Source organism: Macrosteles quadrilineatus, unplaced genomic scaffold, assembly GCF_028750875.1.
Source record: "Macrosteles quadrilineatus isolate MER2022 unplaced genomic scaffold, UCM_ALF_1.0 Scaffold_2__2_contigs__length_208266976, whole genome shotgun sequence".
NCBI classification, from domain to species: Eukaryota; Metazoa; Arthropoda; class Insecta; order Hemiptera; family Cicadellidae; genus Macrosteles; species Macrosteles quadrilineatus.
Window position 1 is genome coordinate 175,040,632 of NW_026542595.1, and position 21,201 is coordinate 175,061,832.

At 35.0% G+C, this 21,201-nt stretch overlaps 1 protein-coding gene across 3 annotated transcripts in view; it reads left to right on the top strand.

Annotated features, from left to right (window-relative positions):
- The first annotated feature begins 14,769 nt into the window (after nucleotides 1-14,769).
- Nucleotides 14,770-21,201, top strand: part of LOC128985543 (uncharacterized) — a 33,558-nt gene continuing 27,126 nt past the window's right edge. For all 3 annotated transcript variants that reach the window (XR_008490041.1, XR_008490042.1, XM_054405133.1), the window contains exon 1: nucleotides 14,770-14,944. The gene's annotated coding sequence lies outside the window, so the exon portion shown is untranslated. The remainder of the gene's footprint in view (nucleotides 14,945-21,201) is intronic.

A 21,201-nucleotide genomic window follows, 5' to 3' on the forward strand; every position in this document is an offset into this window, starting at 1 on the left:
TTAGGCCTAACCTATACAAAATCCTGCCTTAATCTGAATGGGAAAACATTATTATTTGCAGATGATACAACGATGCTGTCCAGAACCTTTAGGATTATTACAGTTGTGTGGCATTTGGATCATTGCCGGCCAATCTTAAAGGATCTTAAGCTACGTTTCCATTCCTGCAAATTTGTGCCGGCACAAATCTCCAAATTTGTAGGAATGGAAACATCCTGGTTCAAGTCGCGGCACAAATTTTTGCCCGCCGACTGCGCGACAAAACGCCTGCAACTTGTGCATGCGCAGGTTCTCCAAACTACCGCATGCTCATAAATGACAGGTAATCATAACCTCAAATTTCGTTGAGTCCGTTGGAGGAAATTTTCGAAGCCACTTTGTACGCGCAAATCTCTCATCAATTGATTAAATGCACCTTCCAATGCTCTTTTAGCCAAAAAACTTCTTATCCACTATCTAGGTAGTTTTCTTCTAAGTTCATTGTATGCACCAGCCATAAATAAAAAAGCAGAGGCTGTTATGTCATCCATGGTGATTTGTAGAACACAATATAATCAAAATCAGCCACCGAACCTCACCACATCACAATAAAAGAGAACACTGCCTTGTCTGCCAGTTGTAGTCGCGGGACTTGTGCCTGGAATGGAAACGGCATGACAAACTACGTGCGACATGTGCCTCGTCATGGTCTCGACATGTGCCTCGACTTGTGCCTGCGACTTGTAGGAATGGAAATGTAGCTTAAGGGTACTCACGGCGTAGTGCTTGATATCCTGACCCTAGAAAAGATGACGTGCAGGCAGTGGTGGATCTAGAACAGACACAAGGGGGGGGGGACCAGGGTGTCTGAGAGGTTCCGGGGTACCCCCTCCCTCCCCAAAAATTTGTTTAAACTAAGTCTTCAAAAATGGCAGTTTTATACCATTTCTTTGTCCTAAGTTAGTGTGACAAATTATTTTACGCAATTTGTATGCACTACTGTATTACATGCAGTCAAAAATATATGACATATATTTCCAAACTGCGACTGCCCCCCCCCTTCTGGATCCGCCACTGGGGTGCAGGAGTACTATACCAGAAGAGCACAAAATATAGACTTTTCCTGCTGTCGTCTCAAACGTACCTAGAATAGCTATCCTCGTTCTACTATTAACTACAACTCATAACTGCCTACTCATTTGCAGGAGATGGATGCACCCTCCTTCAGAAGGCGCTGAAAGGAATACTAATTATAGGCCGCTGTACTCCGTAAAAGAACTTAAGGAAGAGCACCTAGTGAGATAAAGTGTATGTCTGCCATATCATCCGTTAAACAGACAGGTTTTTGAAGGTATAGTTTATTGTAAATATTATATATAGAGTTATTTATTAAATCACTTAATAATTTACTAGCTTCTGTGCCCGTGCTTCGCAACGGGAAGATGAACAATACCACCTAATCCAAACAGTTGTTAAGTAGTCCGAATTCATGAACAAAAGCCACCAAATGTTGGCCTACTGTATAAAAACAATTATGACCAACATTGTAATTGCCCTACTGTTTACGTTAAAATATATCAATAACATAATATTCATTTTCATATTTGAGTTGTTTTGTCTCAAGATCAATGAACCAACTATAAAAGGTATAAAATTACCTCAGTACTGCCAGATTGATCCTGTTTAGTCCTTATAGATTACGGGTTTTAAGGACTTAAGTCCTCATCATGAGATCTTGTACAAGAACATTTAACACTGTAACTTCGAAAGGGTCATCAAGAGTTTAAATGCGAAACATGGACATATACTATTTACAGTCATAGACGTTTTATGAACAAAACGAGTAGGCTTACTGACAAAAACTTACAATGTCCAACCCCAACCTCGTGCGCACAGTTGCAGATGAGGGTCATGACTGCGATGCGGAAGATGGTTGGGCAGTGGACTTTGTATGTACAGCTCGGCTCCTTGTTCATCAGCTGTTCTTGTTTTTTTATTAGAGTATCATACAGAGCGTTAGACTGTAAACTGATTTTGTCGTTTAATAATGTGTTAGCTTGAATTTTGATTGTTTTATGAATTTCAAATTCTTCTAAAGCATCCATTCCTGTATATTGCTTTTACAATCAAAATAAACTACGCCATGGCTCGGTCCCCAGGTACTTATTTCAAATCAGGAAATTAAAGCCTTTACAACTATTATTCAACAAAAACTTCTTTGCACTAACTTGATCAGGGAAATATAGGCCTAGACAAAATATAAAAGGTTTAATTTACCTGTTGCTGATCCTGTTAAAACTGTTAACAGGGGCAGGCCAAGACCATAAAGCACTTCATCCAAAAATAAAATTATTGCGCACCCCATACAGTTGTTTTCTTGAAGTTACAAGTTCAGTCGTCCGATAAAAGTCTGTAGCTTCCCAATTAGATCCTCCTCAGGAAGATATCTACCTCTTGCCACATTAACAAGAGTTATTCTTCTAGCAAGAAGAATAACTCTTGGTAATGTGGCAAGAGGTTAACATGTGTCTTTAACAAACAAAGAAAGCCCCTCAAAGATCAATTTTGTGTCGCACGTTTGTAGGCGGAATAAACCAGTTAAAAACTTTTAGTTAAGGGTACCTATGGTAATTTATTGTAAAATAAGACCTTTTTATTTGAAACTACCAACTACACCAACCCGCATAATTTGGTACCCCTGAGTATTTTAAAATTGTGACTTTCTTTACCAAGATTAAAATGTTTGTTTCAGGAAGAAAGATGTAGCCCCAGCTCTGGACAAAAATATTATGGAGAAGGTTGGCCGCTGTACAGGGCAGCTATAGTTTTTATTATAATGTTGCCTTTTATTGTTATGTACTGTTTTTATACTTTACCAATAAACCTTATATTTATCTAGAGCAGTTAATTTTGTTAAAATTCTTACCAGTAAACTTCTCTGTAATTTGTAAAGAAAACATGTAGAAATGATTATATATTTTATTTTGATCTTCTAACTATTTTGACAGTTTTATAGATAAAATATTCTTTTTTTAGATATATTTTTTTATTGTTCTTGTTCGTACATGTCTCAGATAACTGATATTTATATTTATATTATACTAGCTGTGTACCCGTTCTACGCACGGGGATCTTATAATATTCAGTTGAAACCTTCTTATATAACGAACAGCAGTTGGTTTGCATATTTTAAGATATGCTGGCCAAACTATTATACATAGCTTCATTTTATGTTGTTTTTTGTTGTTCCGGATCGGTATGACAATCAATAAAAGGTTAAATTACCTCTGTGTCTGCCGGTCGATCCTATAACGGTAGGCTTACTTTTATTTTTACTATCTGATCTCGTTTGCATGGCTCAATCACGTCCTGGTTGAAGTTCGTTCGCTACGCTCACTCACCTGTATGTTAGAGCTCGTTCGCTGCGCTCACTTTCCTTCAGGTTAGCTCGTTCGCTACGCTCACTTGCCTTCAGGTTAGCTCGTTCGCTACGCTCACTCGCCTCCAGGTTGCAAATTAGCTGTTGTCATAAATGTAAAAGAAATAATAGTGCTAGTGCTGCACCCTGTTGGTAATCCTTGTAACTTTAATGCTATTGAACATCACAGAACAGAACCAACTTGTTTAATTGAAACAGCTGTTAAGATTCAATAATTTCATTTCTCATAAGGTTAACATGGGCTTCCAGAAATTCCACGTCAAAAATCGACAAAAACTTGATTTTCAAGGGTTTACTGTTAAATATCTAACTGTCTCATATTCGATGAAATACGTCTAAAACCATCTCATATATGTATAGTATTTGGAAAATAAGTTTCAGGCGGGACAGTGCTATAGTTATTGAGGAGTAGTTGTAATAAAGTGCGTATTTTAGCGTTACCAAGAGAATGACAGATAGACAGACAGACAGAAATTGAGATAAGGTTTGATTCGGTTTCTCTGACCTATGAAATGTAAAAATAACCAAAAAGTTCATTATTCTAAGCAATGTACAGACAAAACTCTAATTTTATTTATATAGATATGCGAGTGCCAATCTTAAGAAGCAAAGTTAATATGTAGCTAGTAAAATAAAATAATGTTGGTGTTTAATGACTAATGAGTGTACTGTAAAAATGAAATAAGTAATTCAAAAGTTGTAACAAAAACTCTATTTATGCAACCCAATAAAATCACTCAAGAATTTTCCTCTGAATAAATGTTTGAACTTCATAGTCTAGAGGTGTTAGGTTAATGAGACATAAGACTGCTTAAGGGTGTTGCTCAACGTGTAATGAACAAAATTAAATTAAGAAAAACAACAAAAGTAAAGCAAAAGAAAACTTTGAAAAGGCAAATATCAACAATAATAAGGTAAATAAATTTACAAGAAAAGAAAATCAATTAAAAATTTAAAAGAATGAGTTACTGACAAACTATATGACTTGTTTGTTTTACAAAACTTTAGTTATATATTTTATTCTTTTTACATACTGTTTATTGTCCCAGAAGCACACGCACCGATACACACACTCCGAAACTCTTGATCTTCTTGGTTCAGTGGCCCGTGGTGAACTCCTCGATTTGTTTCTTCAGGTCCTCCAGCTCCGAGACTCCTCACCCCTCCATTTTCTTCATTAGCCCTTCTCATTGGCTGATTGGGTGTTTGACTTATAGGTTAACGATGTTTCTTGGAAGTCAGCCCCACCGGTCATCGCCTAGCTCACGTCAGCTGGGAAAGGAATTTGTAAATCGATACTCATGCTACTGTTCAACTCTCTTCACACCAACTGGTCGACTATAGTCCTCGCCACCCTAAGTTGAGGCAGCAAAAGGCCGCACTAGATATACGCCGTGCGGCCTTGGGCTGCCTCAACTTAGGGTGGCGAGAACTATAAGTGTAATGTAAACAGAGTATCTGCTTATGAACACCGTGGTTATGGGATTAATCCCCTTTCTTACAATGTAAATCTATGTTGTAAACTTCTTGACATACGAGAACTACTTTAAGGACAATTTATACTAGGCGTACGCTCATTCTTCCCGTATTGGGGGCCTAAGACATTGAAAAAGGCTGTGCTGGTAAAAGCGACCAGAATACACAGTAAGACCGAAGACCCTAGTTGTTGCCGCACATAAAAATTATACTGGATATATAGCAGGTATGGATACAAAAATCATGGATGCTCAAACAGTGTCTTGCACAGCAGATCATTTTGAGAATGCCAGAGGTCTTGGCACAGATGTGCTGAATGTCTGGCCCAAAGCCCAAACGCACATGGCGAGTCAATAAGAATCTGGGAAATAGTCAATATCCAGAGAATTTTGTTAATGCCAACAATTTTTAACTTATTCTTGGTGGAATCAACCATTATCTTTGGTCAAGTCTTAGCTAAGACATCATTAAGAGACTGAGACGGTGGTGTCATCCTGTAATTCAGCTACTATAGGAGGTCACGAGTTGTGGATATTTATAGGCATGTACTGTGGATGTGATACTTCGTGGTTTGAATTAACGCCCTTACTACGACTATCCGCAGTACCATCCTGATAATTAGACCAATTTTTTTATACCAAGGAAAAATGTGGTTCGGATTCTACTATAAACTGTAGGTCCCTATAGTTTCCATTAGCCCAAAGTATGGGCTGTTAATTGACAGCTGTGTCTAAGGAATATGTCAGCCTTAGTCACTAACAAGGATACAAAATCGTGCCACTCATCCATCCTACACTCATCTCCATGCATACTGGTACTTGGCTTAAAATACCTACTTTGTATGGTTGCCATTTCAAATTAAAGTATTAAGCCTAAGGCAAAATGACTCATAATCATAGAGGGAAGCAACTTTCCACAAACAGATTTATATCGTCAGCGAATTAAGGGATCTTGATAACATCTCTTGATGTCTTTAAAGAATATGTACAACTAAAAATATCTGTAAATTTCTTTTGATGTTTTCATTATAAATATGCAATGCAATACAACAAAGTAACTTTTGAACGTTAAAAATACAACAACAACAAATTTTTCGATCAAACTCTTTACAAAAATCTGAAGGGCAGATCCAGAATTGATGGCCTCTCAAGTCCGTAAATCGTAAATTGCATATGCGATGTTGTTTAGTAGTAAGTTCAACGCTAAATGATTATCAGTTAACTTAACTTATCCAATCAATAGTGTTATTAATACTTATGAAGTCAAACGGAACGGGGTGAAGCCCGTGGATAACAGCTAGCTGTCTAGTTGATATAAAACACGTTTTTGAAAATAATTCGTTTGATGCTTTAAATGCAAATGTTAGGCATTTATTTTATGAGTTATTTAACTTTTCATACAACAGATCTATGGAACATAACAATAAATTATTCTCTTTAGCGCTTCTTTAGCGAAGCACGGGTATGGCGGCTAGCTATGGTACGCTCTATTTCGCAACGGGTACACAAGTTCAGAATACATTTAATTGTTTGCAATAGCCCAAAAGTAAACACATCCGATTTATTGTGCATCCTATGTTTAATTGTGTTTTGGATTTTGTCACATAACCTGAAAACCAGTCAAACGGTTACATGGAAATTGTGGTAAATTTCGCTCTACTAGTGCCTGCTGCATCCCTGCATTTATCCCACTCACTGAGCTAGATTTATCCAACAGTGTTGTCATATTGAGGGAGTAACACTAAATTCAGGGGCGTAATCTCGCTGAATAAAATTAAAAGTCTGCAGCAACACCTATTTCAAATTTTAAAGACAGCTTTGTCTGGAGCTCCGTTTTTATATATTCTACTACTGTATTTAACTTATGGATTTTACTTTGTACCTTTCATATGTGTTATATTTAGCTAATAATCTTAACATATAAAAGTAAAAGCCCTCACTCAATGATTCATTACTAATCCAACTTCCAGACTAGCTAGAACTTTGAAATTTGGTGTACTGATTCTTCAGGCATTAAATAGGAAAACTAAGTAGTTTTTATCCTGATCTGACTTTAGGGTTCCACCCAAGTGGTTCTGGAGTTTCCTTAACCTTATAAGTATCTATATTATTAAAAGACTTTGTTGGATTTTGTGTGCAGCAAATTGACCCATGACCCATAAGTTTGAATGTTTATAGGCATATTGGGTATCTATATATTAAATATAGATACCCAATATATGTAATAGGCAAACACGAATTTTGTGACGTATCCGTTTTGAAGCTGCTATGCATCCGATCACCACGTAGATAAATGCTTTCCATTGACCTACCTTTATATATAAAGGCATATCACTGACAAATGATCACTATAATGTATCTCAAAACATATATAAGACCTAGAATAATAAAATTTTGCATTGCGACGACAATCCATGTATGGTGTAGATGTAGTCTACAAAGTTGGGGGTTTTGCAAAGTTCTAAATTCAAGGGTGGTTTAGGAAATTAAATCTATTTCAGAAGAAATTCGAGTATGCAAGATATTATATTTTGGTCTGTAACTTATAAGCTACGATGCTTGGATCTTAAATCTTATGGAAGATCGGTAGTTTAGATTTAAATTATCCACAACTTTTGTATTTCAAGAGTGTTTTTCTAACTCAAACATATTTCGAGTAAAATAGGTTTACATTCAAAATTGTGAAAATTTGCTTGTTCCGCCATCTAAAAACTAGTCAGTGTCCGTACGTTTAACCATATGATTACCAATCTTTTATTTTATTAAATAGCATTATTTATTATGTAATAATAATGCATAAATCAATAAAAGCTGTTAAAAACCTATCAAGTGTACTATCGCAAGTATAGCTACCGACATTATTACATTTTAGGAGCTTGCTCCCGTAAACATTTGAAATCTTCTTTTCTAAAGCTTCAATTCAGTATAGGTTGAGTTATCATTAACCGGAACTGCTACACAATTTGTTGTAAAACGGTGATAGTTTTCGTTAAACGTTAATAGAGTCAATCTTCTTATATTTAAAAATAAATTTAACCGATTTTCATGATTGAGGTCTCGAATTGAAGGTGTGCACAGATTTCACTCTAAGCATCGGCATATATGCCTACTTTTAATCCTACTTTAGACTATCTGAAATACTTTTCAATAAAGTTAGAGAAAACTAACTGTACCATTGGAAAATTTGGCTTGGAGTATGATTATGAATGAAAGGAGATATGAATACTTTAGTATTTTTGGTAAAAACATCATTCAGGTTGTTCCAGAGAGGGTAGTTCCGTTCCGTAGCGAAGTCAGTGACAACTTCAGCAGGCTTATAGTAAAGAATAAAAGACGAAAAAGTACGTCGGGCGATGCCAACGGCAACAGCTAGTTAATTAATAAAATCTGACCCGTTAATAATGTAGATTTAGTTACAAGAGAAAGTAGCCTAGCAGTGACCCAGGGGCATGGAGAGAAACAGGTTCGCAAGATGATGGACTTTATATCGTATTTTGTTATTTACAGTATTTCACCTATGAAAAGTTCTAACTAGATATTTTATACATATAATTTCCTTCGGCATTTATACTGCCTACTTTGTAGCCGTAAATATCGGAATTACCCACATTAACCTTGTATGGGAATGTTTATTGCTCCAGACTTTTGGGTTGGCAGCACTGTTCACCCCATAACAACTACTCCCTCCCCCAGAAACCTTGCAGCCAATGAGAGCAGTCGATGCCCCCACCACAAGAGCAAGAGGGCGTTCATTACCTCACCAAATTGAAAAGTAACCAACCTGACCGATTTCAATATCGGGCAGGTAGGTCCCTTCACCAGTTTGAAAGGTTACCTTCTTGAAGGGATCCCATAAAAGCATGAGTCACCCTAGTGGCAGAGCGTCGCGCCCGCTCTCGCCGTGTATTGCTATGTTAGTTTTGTGGAAATATTCCGAGGATAATTGATTGTAACGAGCTTAAGGAGGTTTTATAGGCAGATATAATTAATCTACGTACTTGCTTACACTTTATAGACTTCAAAAGTAAATCCCATAAGAAATTAAGTGATGTCATTAAAGAGTTAGATTTATTAATATTTGAAAATTAAACAGAGCAAAATATCCTACTAATATTATAAATGAGAAAGTTTGGATGTATGGATGTATGGATGGATGTATGGATGTATGTTTGTGTCAAGTGAACGCGAAAAATACTGGTCGGATTGGGCTGAAATTTGGCATGATGATAGCTCACATTCCCGATTAACATATAGGCATATTCTTATTTCAAAAATCCTTTCGGGCTCCGCCCCAGTGGCTCTGGAGTTTCCCATGTTAACCTTATGAGAAATGAAATTATTGAATCTTAACAGCTGTTTCAATTAAACAAGTTGGTTCTGTGATGTTCAATAGCATTAAAGTTACAAAAATTACCAACAGGGTGCAGCACTATTATTTCTTTTACATTTATGACAACAGCTAATTTGCAACCAAAAGGTGAGTGAGCGTAGCGAACGAACTTCAACCTGGAGGCGAGTTAGCGTAGCGAACGAGCTAACCTGAAGGCAAGTGAGCGCAGCGAACGAGCTCCAACCTAAAGGTGAGTGAGCGTAGCGAACAAACTTCAACCAGGACGTGATTGAGCCATGCGAACGAGATAATCTTGAAAATTAAGAAGTTAAACGGGGCAAAGCCCGCGGGTTACAGCTAGTATCACAATAATTATTTGTTCACAAAGCATGTCATCATTTGCTGCTGTGAGGCCCAATTATTATTGAGATACTTTGCAACATTTAATTTTATAGTGTATGTTTCTTTGTCATACTGTGATTAACGTGTTTGGAAAACATATTATGTTGCTAAATAAAATGAGTGTATAATATTTAATGCCAATATCTCAAATGTATTGATTATTCTCACTGAAGTAAAATAATAACAAAATATTTTCTCAGGTATTAAATACTACTGTTGAATCCAACATTTATTCTTTGATTCTAAGAATTTTGTTAACTATAGACTACCGATAAGCATTAAAATGCATAAACATACGCTTGTAAATTTAGTTACCATTCTTTGTAATAAAATGACATATTTGATGTAATAAAATGCTAATTAAATGCTAGAAACGCAGTATCTAGATCCCGTAAACTGATGCTGAGCCGGCCGAGCTCCTAGCACTAATGCCGCGCCAAGCGATTTTATGCCTATTTTTAATCGCTTAAAAATGATACAAGCAGACTCCGTATCAAAAAAAGCTACAAATAAAAAATAAAATTCATACTTTGATCTAAAACTTTGCCGCAGGAATTTTTTTCCTGACCAAAAAATAAAAAAGTTCCTCGCTTACTACATTTTTCATGTTTTTAATGGTGTGAAAAAACAATCATCAGTTTTAATTTCCCTAAATAAATTATAAAAAATATGTTAAGGTAAAAAATAACTACATAGTAATAAGCACTAGTTTTTCCAGAAAAATAATATATCAATTTGAAATTTTTATGTTAACAAATAAGTGTAGCAGAGCAGGTTGAGTGAATGTATGTTTGTGTAAAACAGAGAGGTTCATTCGGCCCGTCCGCCTCGGTATCCCGCCAATTCGATTGGCGGGCACGGACCGTTTTTCCACCACCTAGCGCGCTATCCAGTAGAGTTATTATACATCGATGGTTTTGCTGTTTTGCTATGAGTTGGTTGGATTGGATTGAAATCGAAAATGAATTGAATATGAAACGAAACAAAACGAAACGCCGAAAACCACAACAACCCACTAAACTAACCCACAACGCCCCACAACCCGGTGGGCAGATTTTCCCATCCTTGTTAGTCAGTCGTGACGTCATCGTTGATTCGTTCGATCCGAGAAGTCGATGTTGTTTTGCAACATAGTCACTTCGACATATCGTCTATCGATATTTGATCGTTGTTCGCGTCGAATTCGTTTATCATCATGGTTGTTTCGTTGTTTGTTAGGTTCAGGTTGTTTCTTTACATTTTTATGAATATGAATCTGATAGTCACAGTAGAAAAACCTTTTAAACTTATAGGACGGTCTGTGATTTAAATTTACCGCTCATATGCAAATCTAATTGTATTATCGGATTGGAAATAAGGAGCTTAATCCAAGTTGGACGTGGCTTGTGACCAAAAGTAAAAGATATAATAAACAAGAAAGACTTAAAGCTTTACCATAGATAAAACATACTCCCTTATGGCTATACATAACCATAGATAAAACATACTCCACATAACCTAGCCAAAATCCGCACGTGCCCACTAACTCTACTACAGTACCTTGGTGGTTTTTCTAGTAATTGTGGTTATTTCTAATGGAACTTAATTTCGGGATCTTTTAACAAGATTGGACTTTGTTTTACTGATTTTCATTCAACAATGTATGCCTATTTAAGTTATTAAAATGTATTTTGTTCTCATTTGTCACCCCTAGTATATTAATTTAATATGGATATTTTGTGTTTGGTTTTAGCTAAAGATTTGTGAAATTTAAGTTGTGCTTATAAAACTATTGCCGGTAACTATTAAGTTTTGGGCATTTCAAATGCTTAATTTTAGACCCAAGTAGCAAAAATCGTTGGCAAATCGTTGGCCCAACGTTTCTGTCGATCGTTGGCCAACGGTATGTTTTGGCACTCAGTCTTACGGTTGGCCAACCAACCAATTTTTGCGGAAGGGCCAACCATCCCATTCAGGGGCGTCGCCTTGGGGGGGGTAGGGGGGGGAGCCTCCCCCCCCTAGAATCTGGGAAAGAGAAAAGTTGGGAATTTCCTTGCCACGAGTTGGGACAGTTGGGAAGTCAGATACAAGAAAAATATATTTTTAAACTGAAAAAAAATTAAATATTTGCAAAAATCCATCAAAGATAAAAATTTTTTTGACTTGGACAAAATACTTGGACAAATAAACTTGACATTTCTTAGATTTAATTTAACTTTGATTAAACAAGGCTAAACCATGGCTAAACACGCCTTATTTTAAGAAATCAATAATCAAATAGCGGTATAGCTTGTTGGAATTTCGTATACGAGAATTTTTGTTCCTTATTGGACTATGTTGGCTACCTTGATCCTGTCCTGTGTTGATGATTCTGAATGATTCGTCTGCGAGTTTGAATTTTGAAAGTGCAATCAATGTAGCCCTTCTGTTTAATTATGTTGTTTGTTAGTGTTTACAAGAAATTCAAAAATATTTTTCACGTCAGTCACATGAAATATATTTTATACCCTTTTTGTGGTATTTGGAGCAGGCTAACTGACCGGAGTACTTGCTAATAAGCAGATTAAAATAACATTAAAGATAGGTTTTGTGAATCTGTATTACCTTTAAAACTCTTATTTTTTAATAACCTAAATGCAATATTTATTATCTGAATATATTTTAAAAATCTACACAAGTTATGTATCATTCCTAATTAAGGATTTACAAAAATGAATCAACTAATTACTCTGAAACAGATCTACGTGGACAAAAAATAGCCTAAAATTTGATGTTTGACTTTCACTCTAAGTTAGATTTTTGTTTAAGTTCTAGTTTGATGAAGATGAAGGTTAACATTTTTATTGTATGTATAAGTTTATTATCAACCAAGTTGAATGTTTTTATTTTATACGAGTCGAGTCTTATTTTAGGTTTATTCTTTTCTAGACTAGAATAATATTATTTACAACACTGATATTAATATTTCATCATTACAAACTTGTTTAGGCCTACCCTAGTTGTAAGTTTTATGAATGTTAAAATGTTGATTTTAACTTCTAAAAGTATTTTAGTTTAATTATTTTGTAATAAAATATTTTTTCTATACTACTTTGTACTCTGAGGCTCATTTTATATCCCTAAAATTTTACACTGCTACGTCTGCTACCACAATGGTTTGTAAAGTTTTTTGAAACATTACTTGTTCAAGTTTTTTGAAGTCATAACATTTCATTATGAATTGGTAGAAGTTTTAGAAATTTTGTATATATGTAAAACTAGCTATGTTTTGTTAATGCAAGTTTATAAATACTGAATTGAATGTTAATGCAGTGTAGTATAATAATTTGTAGATTTTTAAAAATAGTACAGAAATTGATTTCTAAAAAAAAAATAGTTGGGAAATCTATGTTAAGCAGTTGGGAAATTTGAGGCTTCTCCCCCCCCTGGAATTTAACCAAGCAACGCCACTGATCCCATTGGGCATAAACATAAAAAACACAAAATAATAAAGATTTCGTATGCAAAGCATAATTATGAGTTGAGTAAATTGATTAAATAGTTCATAAAAACTTATTTTGAAAATAAAACGAAATTAAATTTTTTGGCCGGGTCGGGTCTCGAACCTGGTACCTTCGACATGTGAGCCTCACGCCTTACCTCTGAGCTAACTGTACTTGTTGATTAAGTGTGTTTTCAAGTGGTAAAAGAGTAGCCGACAGGTGCAATGGTCACAATTAATTAAATATTTTTGATGCTACAGTATAATATGATTCTGTTAATCTGTTTAGGCCTCAAGTAGTTGAATTGTTTTTCTGGTAGTTGGAGAGGATACTAGTATTTGAATATAGATTATTTAATTACCATTAGATTAGTAGGCTACTGTTATAATTGATTGTTATATAATGAATTAATCTTTTCTCTATAACTATTAAAAACTTGCTTAAATAAGTTAAAGAATATAAAAAAAATAATTAATTATAATAATTATTATATGTTAAGCAGGTGTTCCCCACTGTATCTAGTACCACAACATCATCTGACTTCATTCATTATTGATCCAAATTTTTACAATATTTGTCTTATATTCTGCTGCCATAACATTTATGTACTTTTAAATAAATCAATTTGTTAAAATTCGTTTTAGAATGTTTTATACTTAAACCCAACGAATGCCCAACGATTCTTTCCTTTGTAGGGCCAACGAATACTAGTTTCCGTTGGGCCAACGTTGGCAAATCGTTAACATTTCTGCCAACCATTTCCCAACCGTGCCGACCATTTCCCAACGTTGGGCCAACGATGTGTGCTACTTGGGGACGTAGGCTAAAATAACATAACAGGCATAGCCTAATTAATTGAACATCAAGAGGATGTCATAGGCTATGTAGCCTACTTTGCAAGTCCTAGGTCCTATTATTTTGGTATTAAACCCCTTTATAATTCAAAGGCATGGCATCAAAGCAATGAAGATCCAAACCTCTAATAATTTACAGTTTAGGCCTGGCCTATAAACTTAAAAGCAGTGTTAACAACTTCTGAAGCCCAGCTAGCTTAAAAGCTTCCGAATCTATTAACATAGACTTATTAGATTCTATATCCTATTCCCAATATGGCCAGCTTATGGAAATTCAGAATTCACCAAGGTCAAAAAATTAGTTATTAACAAAGTAATTTCGATTCCACTTGATCACCATCATTATCTTCTGTCACCTCCATTTCCTCTAATAGGCCTAGGGCTAAGTTAAGTTAATAGGTACTTAAGTCATATATGTAAATATAAAAATGTATAATTTAAGTTAAACTATCCAGAAAACAACATCTCGTAAGTTAAGTGAAAATTAAACAAACTAGTCAGTTATAGTACCGTATCTGAAAACAAGATTAACAAATTTTCTTTCGTTACGCTTGTCGACATACATCCAATCCAACCAAACAAAGAAAGAACAAACCAGAGAATAGAACCAAAGAACGAGATTCAAGATTCCAGAAAGATAGATTTTAGAAGGATGCGTTTCTCTAGTATAAGTAAATTAGGAGTATTCGATTATCGACTATTTTGACTTGAGGAGCTATGCGATACCAGTACGGTAATTGCATCGCATCGACGATGGTCGATGACGTCTCGACTGACTAACAAGGATGGGAAAATCTGCCCACCCCACAACCCACCCAAAATGGCTGACTGACTGACTAGTGACTGACTGCTGAAAGCTGAATGTATCTAGCTTTAACTTTAACTATACAGCACTTACAAAGCTGGATTTTGTTTATTTTTTAAATATTCTATTGGTTTCATGTGGTTTGAACATCCGAGACTAGTTTCGAGTAGGCCTATTGATACCAGTAAGATTTTTAAAGGTAAGTAACTTAGCAGCAATAATTAAGTTTGTTGATTTTTTGCAATTTAATGGTTAACTTATTAGGACCGCAGAGGATACGCGTCCGGTAACCGTACGTCGATTAGACGTCCGGCAATTACTGTCATAACCTAACCTAACCAACCAAACTTGCTGATAATGAAAAAATCGAATTAAGGTTAAATTCTTTCTCTATTAGAAAATTATAAATGCCAAAAATTCTAATTAAAGATGTACAGTTAAGAATAAATGGTATTCAATGCAAAATCTTCGACAAAAAGTTAATGTCACCAATGGGACTCGAACCCTGGACCTCTTGCATATCAGCCGAGCATCTTATCCACTACACCACGACCACCGATGGTTGGTGATGGTATTGTTGTAGTAAAGGCGTTCCAGGTTCCCGCAACCCCATGACGTCATTGCCGGACGTCTAATCGACGTACGGTTACCGGACGCGTATCCTCTGTGTATTAGGACACTTTGGCCAAACATTTTTCATTACTTCAAAACATTCATTACTTTTTATTTTTCATGTTTCTAATTTGATTTTTCTACAAGGCCTACTGTAACCCCAAGTTATCTTAGGCCTAACTCTATTCTAGACTAACCCTATCTACTTAGGTTAGCTCAGGGTCTCTAAGCAAATACAGTAACATAAAGGTTATTAGGTACCCTTCACCTTCCCCAACTCACCTAAAACGTCCTATAAGACGTTTTTACACAGTTCCTAGTAGACACCAACACTACAACTTTCTCAAATGACATTTTGGTCGCTGAGACACCTTGCCTAGTAGGCCTTACCTTAAAGACTAACCTAATCCTCCAAATAACCCACGTTACAATCTTCTAACATAGGCAGCTGATTTTTAATAGTGCTCGCCTTCAAAATCTGATGTTCGCTGTTTTGATTCAAAGCGAGATTGTTTCTTGATCCAGACGACATTAGCCTGTCATTTGACTCTCAAGTAGACCTAAGTTACTGATGCTCCTTATCTAACTAAGTTAAAGGTTGACACAAAATAACTTTAAGCTTAAGTTATCTTAGCCACAACGACTTTATCCAACCTAGTTTTTAAACCTTTTAAAAAAAATTAAACATATAAAAACCAAGATGCTCAAAACTTGTAGGCTCTACCTAGACCTATATAAAATTAATGTAACATTACTTAGCTTAATAGGAGCCTACCTAATTGTTCTGTACAGTTGATGATTTAAAACGTAATTATGATAAACTTATGTTGGTAACTTACTGTGGTATTATCCAGAGGCCACCCTTATACAGCACGCTGCGACGGTTATTTTAGGTTGGGTTATTATAAATATGTTTGTAAGTTAGGACTTTTCTCGTTGAGCTATGAATCAAACAATAGCCTACCAGATGAGTCATAAGTACTTTCACTTGCCAAATCCCCTCCAAGTAGGCCAAGGTGAAGTTGTTGACCGGAGCTCGCACATCAGCTGTCACTGCCTTTGGCAGCTAGAAGTGGCGACGCATACAAATACCGGTACCGGTACAACTAAATCCTCACCGACATCACTGCCTTCCGAAAGAGAACTCAAAGGCCGTTAATTGTAATCATGTCAAATTTGTACAGTAAGTATAAAGTATATGTTTTTCCATTTTTAATAACCCAACCTAACATAACCGCCGCAGCACGCTGTGTAAGGGTGGCCTCCGGATAATACCAAAGTACCCTTATGTTTACTTAGGCTACAGTCTTTCACGCTAGGCCTAAATATGAAAATGCTGATTCATAAATGACCGTTAAATTAAGTGGTGGGTCTATGGTTCTGGCGAGTGGAAATCTTTGACAGGGATTTTCTCCCTATTCCTTGTAGGTATTTGACCTATTTTTGGAGTAAGACGTTCCAAACCACGTAGGCTAGACATCCCCTATTTTTTGGAGAAATTCAATGGAATCATCGCTGATCCCCTAAAACCCCCCTTTTTTACTTATTAGGTAAGTAAATATTCCCCTATAGCTGTAGGTATGGGCTATTAATTAATTAACAGCTGCGTCTAAGAATATTAAGGAACATGTCAGCCTTAGTCACTAACAAGACTGCAAGATCGTTTGCACTGGGAAAAAAACATTTTGAAATTGAGCAAACATACCTACCCACATTCTCACAATTGTGGTACTAAACCATCTTATCTCCAGGTTTTATTTATTTATTTTTTTATTTTTATTTTGACTCTTAACGGGGATTTATCGACAGAAAACAGCAATAAACGGTATCAGCATTCTGACACATACTTTCTCCCATAAGTTTTTCAACAACCTTTATTATGTGTAAGCGGTGAGAGTAAATATACGGAAATGGGATTTGTACAATTTTGTTCTGAATTTAAAGGACTATAACAAACAAAATTGTTATCAAAACTGTTCGAGCCATTTTTGGGAAAATCTGATTTTTCTGTTATTTTATGGGGGTTTTATGGGAAACTGACATAATTTACAATAACTTTTGAACCACAATTTTTACAGAAATGGGATTTGTACCATTTTGTTCAGAATATAAAGGACTATAACATACACATTTTTTATCAATGTCAAAAATGTAAAAAAATCAATGATGTCAAAAATTTAAAATCAATGTGTTTTTTATCAATGGGTATGTTTTGTTGCATGTTAAGCAACATCTGCATGAGTATCCACTCAGAAGTAGTGTGCATGGTTATTGCACTAGAAGCATGTCCTCACTCAATCAGCCTTATGTTCGTTTGAGTAAATCACAATCCCAGCATCGCACTATGTACATTAATCTATTTAATAAGTTGCCTGTTTCTGCACATAATGTATCTTTCACTAAGTTTAAGTTGTCTGTTTACAATTGGTTGGTTGCAAGGCCATTTTACAAGCTCGATGAATTCTTTGTATTGCCTGTTGATATTCAATTTTAAATTCTGTCTGTCTGTGATATAGCCAAGGGCTGAGTTGTTTTATAAGTTATTTATCTGTCTGTTTGTTAGTATTGTCTTTAAATTTTATACTCTTTTCTTGCCCCTGCTATGTTTTTTTCTAACTTATTTTAAACACACTGCATTTATTGTATACACATTGCACCTGTTTTCATGTTTGCTCTAGTCTTTGCATACCTATGTTTTTTATAAACTTCAGTATTTTATTTTTAAGATGACTGTGATACTTTTTGCATGTACTCTGCACTTGTTTATATTTTATTGTCTATATTTATTTAGCCTTATTGCCTGTAAACTTTAGGCTACTATTATGACGTTCATCCATTGCATGTGTTGTACATAGCGTTAACGATGAATAAAAAAACATGTACTTTGCATTTTTCCAAAGTATTTTCCGTTATGGTCTTATCTTCTGGGGAAACAGCTGCAAAATTACAGATATTTTAATCATACAAAAAAAGGTGGTTAGACTAATTGCAAGTTCCACCCAAGACGCTCATAGTAAACCTTTATTCCTCGAGTTAAAAATTCAAACTGTTGTTAATTTGTACATTTTTGATCTTATGTCTTATGCTTTAAAGAATCTATCAACTTCAATTTTTAACAATCAAGTCCATACATATAATACAAGAAGTAATTGTCAGATAAACAGAACATTTAATAGGCTGAGTAAAACATTGAAAAGTCATGTTGTTATGTCCGATAAGGTATTTAATAAATTGAGTAAGACTGTTCAATTTTATCCAGGTAGACATTCTTTATTTTTAAGTAAATTTTATGACTGGCTCTTAAGAAACCCTTTTTTTCTATTGACGACTTCATGGCCGTAAAGGAAGTTCAGTTTTAGACTCATTGTCAGTGCCTAGGTTAGTTTATATTGTTGTTAATATTGGTTAGTTTATATTGTTGTTAATCTTTTATCTTAATTGTCTATCAGCGTTTGTTATACTGTTTTTATCTCTTGTTAGCAGGACCTTGTCTACTGTTTTTTATATTTTAAATGTCCATCAACATTTGTTGCAATTGTTAATTTTTATAAATTTTTATCTTAATATCTGTATTTTGTTGTTGGTTCATATAATTTATTCTTTGTTAAATTTTCATATTTATTTATAAAATGTATTTATTGTTAAATCACACTCCATACTGTTGGTAATCCACAGAGCTGACACAAAAAAAAAAAAAAATTAACATATTAGACATGTTAGTTGTAATGTCTAGCCTGACTGTAGCCATGCTATATATACACATGACAATTATTGTCAATGCATTTTTGTAATGTCCAATGACAAATAAATATTTCTGATTTCTGATTTCTGATAAAAATTCTTGATTCTTGATATCAAAACCATTCAAGCCATTTTTGGGAAAATCTTATTTTTCAGTTATTTTGTGGGGTTTTATGGGAAAATCCCCCAAAAAAAATACACAAATTTCTAAAAAATTAAAAAACTATCAAAATTGTAACGACCTACTATGTTAAATCAAAACGGGATTTTTTTCTAAAATCCTATTTTTTTTTATTTTATGGGGTTTTTATGGGAAAATAACATTTGACCATAACTTTTGAACCATAATTTTTACAGAAATGGGATTTGTACCATTTTATTCAGAATTTAAAGGGCTACAACATACTAAATTTTTATCAAAATCGTTCGTGCCATTTTTGAGAAAATCAGATTTTTCCGTTTTTTATGGGTTTTTATGGAAAAATCCCCACTAATAATCAAAATTTCAAAAAAATGAAAAAAACGCCTGGAGATACCATGGATTAGAACCTACATACCAAATTTCATCGAAATCGGACCACAGGTGTAGTCTCTAGCCCTGTACACATCCAGACACACAGACATCACTTTGAAAACCACTTTTTTGGGTCCACGGGGACCCAAAATGAATATTTCCACTCAAAACTCAAACTCGAAAATGTTGACGAAAACAATACTTTCTCCATATACAGTAGAACCCCTCATATCCGGCCTTGGTTTTACCGGTCCTCTGTTTATCCGGCCTCTTCCAGGAAGCCAATATCAAAATTTTTTTCTCACAGATTTCAGACGTTTAGATGCAAGCACTACCTAGTCTTTGTGACTGCTCAAGTCATCAAACAAATTGTTCTCATTATTTATCTGTTTGTTTATACATTTATTTGCTGAGTCACTATATAGGCCTACTAACCTCTGAGGCCTAACCTCTGATCAGTTGGTTGATTATTTCCAAAGCGGGGTTAGTACAGTACAGTACCTACATTAATCTTTGTATTTCACAAAATGGATAAGAATGTAAAGTTGAAATGCATGTACCATTTAAGTCCTATAACGATCTTCAAGTCCAATTTATTGTCATTTTTTCCACCATTTAATACCTTTTGTTACCTGGAATCATCATATTTGTACTGTATGTGCTTCATTGCTTAACGATTTTAACCTACAAATAATTTTTTGTCTTTTTACAAATTTTTTATTTTATTTTAAATCCCAGAACAGACTGGAATGATACTTTTGACTGCATATTTTGATTACCTATTATTATTAGGTATGAATTGTAATTTTCATAGTAGGTTGGTTTATCCGGCCAAATCGTTATCCGGCCAGGGGCTTGGTCCCGTGGTGGCCGGATATGAGGGGCTCTACTGTACTATGGTATAGGGGGAGAAAGTAAAAATGGGGGGGGGAACTGTGGGGGGGGGGGGGATTCATAGAATGACAAAAAAATTGGATTTTCAAAAAAATAGAACAATTTATTAATTTAAGATAAATGTCTTTATTAAGCAAGCGGTTTCAGATAGAATTCAGCTTTTCAAAACAACTTTATTCATTACCTGTGATGGCTAGCCTGTGATGTGGTATATCCAGTTGTTCCTTACTTCGTGTATGGTGAGAATGGTAATTCTGCCTGAGTTTTCCACCAGGCAGAATTACCATTCTCACCATACACTAAGTAAGGAACAACTGGATAGGTATACCACATCACAGGCTAGCCATCACAGGTAATTCTTTCAAACTCAACTGTGTGAAATTTTATAATAAGTTGCCTGAGCCTCTTCAGGCAGACAGCCTTTCTCTTTCTCTTTTCAAATCCAAAATTCATAACTGGCTTGTAGCAAATCCGTTCTATTCAGTCAAGGACTTTTTGAAACGTAAAATTACAATGGAATCATTCACACTGTAAGTTAGGAATTCTCAATCTTTTTTAGCTATAGACATAACATACTTGTTGATGTTGATATTCTGTTTAATATAATTTGACAATGCCTATTCCTGTATACAACCTGGTCAACGGCAATAAACTTTCTTATTCTTATTGTCACTATTCTTCCTAAACTTTACAAA